We start from the raw sequence: 9,528 nt of genomic DNA on the forward strand, positions 1-9,528 counted from the left end.
GATGAAAAGGTGGTTAGGAGGGAGAACCATGAGAGGTTTGAGGAAGGATAAAAAGTTTTGGAGGAGCTGCTGAAGTGAATGGGAAAGTAAATTAATTAAGAAGGTATATAGAAGAATGACAGGGAAAGATAATGCGTAATGTTGGGGGGGGATGTGGGAAAACAGGTGGAGTTGTGAATGAATCCAACGAATTCTGGAGAGCAATTTGGAACTATGCTCAAAAAGTTATCAAATTGTGCATACTCTTTGATCCATCAGTGTTTCTACTGGGCTTATATCCCAAAGAGATACTAAAGGAGGAAAAAGGACCCAGTGTGCAGATATGTTTGTAGCAGCCTTCATTGTAGTGGTCAGAAACTGGAAACTGAGTGGACGCCCATCAGTTGGAGACTGGCTGAATAAATTGTGGTATATGAATATTATGGAATATTATTGTTCCCTAAGAAACAACCAACAGGATGATTTCAGAGAGGCCTGGAGAGACTTACATGAACTAATGCTGTGTGAAACGAGCAGGACCAGGAGATCATCATATACTTCAACAACAATACTGTATGATGATCAATTCTGATGGACCTGGCCATCCTCAGCAATGAGATGAACCAAATCAGTTCCAATGGAGCAGTAATGAACTGAACCAGCTATGCCCAGTGAAAGAACTCTGGGAGATGGCTAAGAACCATTACATAGAATTCCCAATCCCTCTATTTTTACCTGCCTGCATTTTGGATTTCCTTCACAGGCTAATTGTACAATATTTCAGAGTCCGATTCTTTTTGTACAACAAAATAAAGGTTTGGACATGTATACTTATTTTGTATTCAATTTATAGTTTAATATATTTAACATGTATTGGTCATCCTGCCATCTAGGGGAGAGGGTGGGGGGAAGGAGGGGAAACGTTGGAACAAAAGGTTGGCAATTGTCAATGCTGTAAATTACCCATGCATATAACTTGTAAATAAAAAGCTATTAAAATTTTTTTAATTAAAAAAAGAAGGTATATAGAGATTACCTTGCAGCACTGAGAGCCAAGTGAGGTAATAGACATAAATCTGTGGTAGACCTCAGTATAAGGCAGCTAGGTGATGAATGGATAGAGACCAGTCCTGGAGACAGAAAGACTCATCTTAGTTCAAAATTGGCCTCAGACATTTAACTAGCTATGTGGCCCCAAGCAAGTCATTTAATTCTGTTTGCCTCCACTTCCCCATCTGTAAAATAAGCAGAAGAAGACAAAGGCAAATCATCCCATATAGTTGCCAAGAAAACCCCATGTGTCAAACATAACTGAAAAAGGACTGAAGAAACAATGTGTCTTTCTTTTTTTTCCTCCTTCCTTTCTTCCTTCTTTCCTTCCTTCCTACTTTTCACTCTTTTTATTTTTTTTCCCCCCTATCTTTATGTGTCTAATCTGAATAACCTGTGGTCAGATATATTGTAGAGGAGAATATTCTTCACATGTGAGGACATACCCTCAGGATGGGGTAGAGGTGACAGAGAACCACCAACACCTAAATCAATGCCATTCAAGATCTACTAAAGGATTGATCATTTTTTTTCATTCTCTAACAATTCTTCAAGGCTCTGATTTTTCCCATGTGAATATTCCCTTCACAGCCTTTTTTGGGCTTTGCGGGGGAGAAGAGAGTTATCCCCCCAGAGTCCTGATCAGTTCCTAATATAGTCAGCATTTAACCTTTATTAATGTAACTTATCAGAAGGTCTTTTACAGAGCTGAGCCTAAAATGTTCACCAGCCTGAGCCCAAATCGAGGGTTTATATTTATGGATTCAGCTTGACTGGCTGTCCCAAGAGAGACACTCTCTGGTGTACTCACAGCCTTTTCATTTTCAAGGAGCCTGCCAGAGGCAGGAACAGCTCTGAAAGAAGGAAGGGAAGGGAGCAAGCACTTAATCAAGCACCCACTATGTGCCAAGTGCTATCTCTTTTTTAAATTATTTACAACATGCATTAAAAATGTTTTGAGTCCTAATATCTTCTGTCTGCCCTTCTAACCTATTGAAAAGGCAAACAATATATCAATTATAGATGTGGAGTCATGCAAAACATTTCCATATTAGCCGTGCTGCAAAATAAATAAAAATAAAACCAAAAAACATTTTTAAAAGGTTGGTTTTTTTTTTTTTTTTCCTTTTAAGTCTACTTCAGTCTGCACTCAGAGTTCATTAATTCCCTCTGTCTGGCTAGCAGTTTTCATGAGTTCTTTAGATCTAATACAACTTCAAAGGACCCATCATAAAAAATGCTCTTCACTGTTAGAGAACTGATGAACTCTGAATACATACTGAAATACTGTTTAAAAAAAAAAAGCTTTCTTTAAAAAAAGAAAAAGGGGAAAAATGGAAATAGTCTTAGATCCATGTCTTAAAAGTAGCTAGGTTTGTCACAGGTCATCATCGTTAAAATGTTGCTGTTACCGTGTACAATGTTCTCCTGATTCTGCTCATTTCACTTTGCTTTAGTTCATGTTAAATCTTCCCAGGTTTTCCCAGAACCATCTTGTTCATAATTTCTTTTAGCATTGTAGTACTCTGCCACAATTATAAACCACATTAATTTACTCATTCCTCGTTGGTTGAAATCCCCCCATTTCCACTTCTTTGCCACCCCAAAAAGAGCTGCTATCAATATTTTTGTACAGATAGTCCTTTCTTTGATCTCATTGGGATACAGAGTTAGCAGTAGTATTGCTGGGATCAAAGGGAATAGCATATTGTATTTCCAGGGCAGACAGAGCCCATGATTTTCTATGAAGCCATTTGAGATCCATTCTGGGTTCTAGATCGAGCTAGAAACCCTTCCTATGGAGTGAAGTCATTAGGAAGGGGTAGTCTATTCCCAGGACACTCAAAGGAGCAATAGACCCAGAGAATGAGCTCATAAACAACATGATGTGGAATCTTTTTTAAAAAGGAACTAAAGTCCACTGGGAGAATTCTATAACCCAAACTTCTGTTTATACCTGTGGGACCTTGGCCAGTCAGCTCACTGAGGTGGGCCTGTTTCCTCAATTTTAGAAAAAACAGTAAGCTTGGACCACATGGTCAGTGACATCACTTCCAGAACTACATTTATGATCCCACAAACCTAAAAACTTAAGAAATGAACTCTTTAAAGAAAATTTCCAATAGTATTTTATTTTTTTCAAATACGTGTAAAGATAGCGTTCAACATCCATTTTTGTAAGACTTTGTGTTCCAAGTTTTTCTCCATTTCTCCCTTAATTCCTCCTCCCCAAAACAGCAAGTAATCTAATAGAAATTAAATATGTGCAATTCTTTTAAATATATATTCTCTCCTTCCTATGTCTTTCTCCTCTCAAGCTCCTAGTTTCTATCAGGCCACCAAGAGAGGGTGAAGTGTACAGAGTACAGAGGTTGGGGTATATTCAGGTGGGAATTAGAATATAATATATTCTGAAGTATAATTTAGGAACTCCTAGACAATGTAGTTTTTTTTTTTTCTAGCTGACTTGCCCAAGGTCACATAGCTGGGAAGTGTTAAGTGTCTGAGACCAGATTGGAACTTAGGACCTCTTAACTTCAGGGCTGGTGGTCTACCCACTGTGCCATCTAGCTGCTCGACAATGTATTCTTTAGGTGTAAAAAAAAAAAATGGAGATAAAAAACTGGTGGAACAATAGAAAATTTAATTTAAAATTTAAATGTCAAAACATTTAATGTTAAAATGCATATATATAACATATAGAAATATATTCCTGAGTTTATACACACACATACACACACACACACATATGTGTGTGCTTGTTTTCTCATCTGGAGATAGTAGTATCATAATGGAGAAAATAGTATCTGTTAAAATAAATAATGATGTTGCAGGACGAATTTGAACTCAGGTTTTCTTGACTTCCTATATATAAATAGACGTGTGTGTTCCTATATGTGTGTGCATATGGATGTATTTGTGTGTATTTCTATGAAGGTAGACATGTATGTATGTACATATGGAATCTCTAGAAGACCTGAGTTCAAATTCCTCCATAAATACTAGCTATGTGATCTGGAGCAAGTATTTTATCCACAATTTCCTTATCTGTAAAATGGGGATAATGATAGCATCTACCTCACAGAGTGGTTGTGCAGATCAAATGAGATAACTTGTACTTTGCAGATTTTAAGTCTTATAAAAGTGATTGCTATTGTCATTCATGTATATGTATTTGTGTAAGGAAATTAGAGCTTTATTACTTCCCCGGAAGTGTTAGTAGCTAGATGGGAAGCTTCCTCATCCCAAAGCTAAGTCTAACCATTATCTGCTCTGCCACAGTGGCTTCTGGTTAGAGAAAGCATCAAGAAAGTAGGTCCTCGACAAGGGAAAGGAATCTGCATTTATTAAACACCTAATTTATCTAAGCAAAGGAATGGAATAAGCATTAATTAAGCACCTACTTTGGGGGCCACTTCAGAATTAAAGTTAGTACTGTGCATTTGATCCTTAACAACAGAACTTCAAGGCAAATGTTATTCTTATGCTCATTTTACAGTTGAGGAAACTGAGCAAACATTGGTCAAAAACTGAGGTCAGCAGGGCAATCCTTTCATTTATCTCTGATTGATTCCCAAACACATTTCAAGCAGGGCCATTTCATGCTCCCACCCTCCTTTCTCCCACCCAGAAATGACAATCCTTCTATCTTTTATTAAGAAAATTTAGAATATCCTTTCTCAACTTTCTAATCCATTCTGCATACTTCAAAGCTTATCTTATTCCTCATCCAACTCTCCTCCCTTTTTCCAGTCTCAGGAGATGAGATGCTTCTTCTCTATGTCAAAGGATATCCCCTTTCCTCCCTTCTCCTCCCCACTCCTCACTTCTCCTTTCCTTTCCCTTCCTCTTTTTCCTCTTCTTTCTCTCCTTCTTCCTCTTCTCTCTCCTTTCTCCTGCTTCCTTTCTTTTTCTCTCACCTTCCATTTCTCCCTATCTACTGACTCATTCCCATCTCCCCATTGTTAATCAGTCGGCTAATTTATTGAACACTGACCACTTCCCAGGGACTCTGCTAAGTGTTGGAACTACAAAAAAATAAATAAGGAAAAAAACAAAGATAGTGGTTGCCCTCCAGGAGTTTACATTTTTTAGAGAGAAGATTACCCATAAAGGAGGAGCGGAAAAACAGGGCCGGAGGGAGAGATAAGGGGATGCCCACGGACCAACATGGTAGCCAAGTCTGAAGGAGAGATGGCTCCTCTGGACCCTTTTATCTTGTGGAGGTCCCAGGAAGGATTTGTCCATGGGATATAGGACTGGCTCCTTACAGATACTTTAAAGAGAAAAAAAAAAAAAAACAAAACCCTTGCCTTCTATTCTAACATCCCCTCAACCCACTATCTTATCTCTTCTCCCATTCATTGTTAAACTCCTAGAAATAGTTCTCTACCTTGTTAGCAGCCAGTTCCCCATTATCCATTCTCTTCTTAATGTCTTGTAGTCTGGCTTGGGGCTGCCCTCAAAGGTCAGCTCCTGACTCTGTTTAAAAAAAAACAAAAAACATTTTTAATCTAAAATGTTTTCGTCTGAATTGAACACAAACCTCTCCACAAGCAAAGAAATGAAGAGAAGGTTGTATTTGAAATAGAAATCCTTGTGTACAGCTTTTTTAAAGGATCCTTCTCTTTCTGAATTTTTTCTTTTCTTTTTATCTTAACACTTTATATCACTTTCATCAGTCTCCCTCCTCCACAGAACTCTTTCCTGCTCCTCCGCCCCAAACAAAAAGCCCTTCTTTTTTTACAAGTGAATATTATCAAGCAAAACAGATTCACACATTGTTTGTGTTTGAAAATGATAAGTCTCAGGCATCTTTAGCGGGAGAGAGACATGTCTCACCATAGGTCCTCTATGGTGGAGGAGACAGGCTCAGTCATTGCATTGATTCGAGTACAGAAATCTCCAATCCTTCAAAATTATTTTCCTCAGTGACATGACTGGGGGAGGAGGGGAAACAACAACAACCACAAAAAACAAACAAATAAACAAAAAAACAAACAAAACCATGATTCAAAAACAATCCAAGTTCTAGCTTTTCGTGGTTGTTCAGTTGTTTCCAATTGTGACCCTATTTGGAGTTTTCTTGGCAGAGGTACAGGAGTGGTTTGCCATGTCTTTCTCCAGATGTTATTCCAGATCTCCAGATCTTGTTTCAGATGAGGAAACTGAGGCAAACAGGTCACACAGCTGCATTGGAACTCGGCGCCCCTGACTCTTGCCACCTGTTTTAAGCTTTATCTTGCTGTTGGTGCTTTGGGGAAAAAAAAAAAAAAAAAGTAAAGAGTATTTTCTCCTAAGCGTCTGTAACTCCTGCACATCTAAGGAAAGGAAAGGTAATTTGAGAAGGGGAGACGGCTCTGAACAGGAGCTCGCACCTGAGCGGAACCTTGAAAGAAACTGAATTCCAGGCGTTCCTGGGACAGGGTGTGAAGGTGAGAGATGATATGTCAAATTCATGAAGTAGACAAGAGGATCTTTTGGCCGGAGGGGAGAGAATCTGGACCGTCTAGAGACTTAGATTCTGGACCCTGCCCTTCAGGGCACTCTCCCCATGTGGGCTCTTTGGCTCTGCTCTCTCCTTCTTTCCCCTGCTTCTCCCCATTTCTTCTGTTTCTTTTTGTTGTTCCCCCTTCTCTCATTCCCCAAGCCTACGTGTTCACCTGGGCCACCCTTAATGGATGATGCTGTCCTTGGATGATCTTTTCTGCTCCTCAGACTTCAGTGATAACCTCTCTGCAGAGAGTTCCCAGGTCCCCGCCCACTGTCCCTCCTGAGTTTCGGTCCAACACATTCAGCTGGGAATGTCCCATCTCCCTCTGCTGCCCCTGGTCCTCCTTCCTTGCTTCATACTTGTACTAATAGCATAGTTCTTCTAGTCCTTTCATTCTTACAAATTTCCAACATCCAACCAGTTCACCCTCTCCACATCTCTCACATTTGTCTCTTCTCTCTCTGTCTCTGTCTCTGTCTCTCTTTCTGTCTCTGTCTCTGTCTCTCTCTTGCTCAGGCAATTGGGGTTAAGTGACTTGCCCAGGGTCACACAGCTAGAAGTGTTAAGTGTCTGAGACCAGATTTGACCTCAGCTCCTCCTGACTTCAGGGCTCTATCGACTGTACTATGTAGCTGACCCCGTCTCCTTTCTCTACACTCACAGAACCACTGTCCTAAATCACCTCTAGTTATTCTAACTAGTCCCTTTGCATTTAGCCTCTCCCTTCCCCAATCCATTCACACAGACACCAAAATAACCGTCTTAAGGCAGGTCTGACCACATTCCTCCACAGCTCAAGGATCTTCCATGGCTCTTTCTTGCCCATAAGATAAAATAATAGATGGTTATCCTAGCATCGAAGGCCCCGTGCGCCCGAGCTTCAGCCAACACCATTTTAGCCTTAGCTCCCGCCTGCCCGTTTGCCACGTCTATATTCCTGCTGAAACCCCCCGACCTCGGCCTGCGCTCTCCTGCGTTCCCATATTCACCCAGGACACTCCAGAGCGCTCCCTCCTTGGCGGACGTTGCCATCTGAGGGATAAGACTTTTCAAAGCCCGGGCCCAGCCAGGGGAGCCAGCCTGATTATGAATGACTTCCCCTGGGCTCAGACAAACGGGAGTATTGGGCTCCTAATTGCTGTTTCCTACAGCTGGGAGCCAGACCAGATAACAGGCTAAATTAAGGCCATGACATACTGTCCAAAGAGGCACCCGAGTATTAAGGCGGATAATGAACCGAGCCAGAAAGGGAAGTCGAGAAGGGGTTTTGAAAGTTATATTGGGGGGAAGAGAAGGGTCAAAGTAAGGTTAGGGCCTTTTGCTTGAGGTGGAAGAGACAATGATGACTGATAACAGACAGAAGAAAGCACCGACAAATTCCTGTGTTCCTTCTGTTTTCTTTGCTAGGAAGAATGACCTTTGCACTGGAAATGGGGGGGGGGGGGGAATGGTTCACACACAGTCAATATCAAAGGTAATTTAAGCACCAGTGAGAGACCACCTAGTTGTCCTGGGGAATTCAAGCGGCCCAGATGAGCCGTATCCTTGGGGGTCTCAAAGAACGGTCAGTGGGGAGAGCCACGGGCCGTGATACTCGAGTAGTGGGGGAGAATGGGAGACGAGCTGAAGAACTGGACGAGGGCGAGTGTTCCAGTTTTCCTCAAAGGAAAGAGAAGAGAGCCTGGAAACTACCATTCTGTGAGCTTGGTTTTGATTCCCGGGGAAATTTGGGGACGGCTCTTTTAAGAGATGGTTAACATATGTCTGGAAAAGGAAGCCATGACCTAAATAACCTCAGGAAGAACAGGTCGTACCAAATTTGCCCTGCGTCCTTTTTTGTTTGGGTAACTAACAAATTGGCCAGGAGAGTGACCTGTCTATCCATCTAAGACATATGTGCATATGTGTCTATATTTATAAATATATATGCATAGATAATATATTATAATAAATATACATATACACATATTATTGTATATATGTATGTGTGTGTGTATGGACAGCTAGATGGTACAGTGGATATATTGCCAGTCCCAGAGTCAAGAAGACCGAGTTCAAATCTGATCTCGGACACTTAACACTTCCTAGATGTGTGATCCTGGGCAAGTCACTTAACCCCAACTGCCTCAGCAAAATTATATCTATCTATCTATCTACCGATCTATATCTTTACCATAAAGACTCCAAATGAGTCATGAACAACAACAACAGACATGTATGTGTGTGTAAAATAAAAATTTTAAGGGCAGCTAGGGGGTGCAGTGGATAGAGCACCGGCATCGAAGTCAGGAGGATTTGAGTTCAAATCTGACCTCAGACACTTAACACTTCCCAGCCCCTCTCCTTCCCCCCGGGCAAGTTACTTAACCCCAGTTGCCTCAGCTAAAAAAAAAAAAAATTATACTATATGTATTTTATTTACACACACATATATATAATATATATATATAATATAATATACACACATATACATATATACTTGTATCTTCTGTAGATTTTCACAAAGCATTTGCTGAAATATCACATTCTAGTCTGGAGAAATGATCATACAAGAGCTGAATGGGTTCCCCATCTCCTCTCCCTCACCCACCTTCCTCCACGATCTCTTCCCTCACCCCATCTCTCAGGAGGAGTCTCTTGTCTCCTTGTCAACATGAAGCCTTCTACGTGCATCCCTGGACCTTATTCCATTCTATTTTCCACAGAAGATTGCTCTTCAGTCTCTCACCACCTTCTGGCTGCCTCCCTGCTCCCTACAAACATGTCTCTGTCTCCTTCATGCTTACAAAAACCCCGGAACTGACTCTCCTGTCCCTACCAGCCCTGACCCTCCATCTCTCCTCCTCTTCTTGGTTAAATTCCTGGAGAAAGCCATCGACACTTAAGAATCTCCACTTTATCTCCATTCCCCCAATTTTAAACCTTCTGCAATCTGACTCATAGCCTTGACATCATATGGAAATTGTGCTCTCGGACAGCATCAATGGCCAGATCCAATGACCTTT

Source organism: Antechinus flavipes, chromosome 2 (assembly GCF_016432865.1).
Source record: "Antechinus flavipes isolate AdamAnt ecotype Samford, QLD, Australia chromosome 2, AdamAnt_v2, whole genome shotgun sequence".
NCBI lineage: Eukaryota > Metazoa > Chordata > Mammalia > Dasyuromorphia > Dasyuridae > Antechinus > Antechinus flavipes.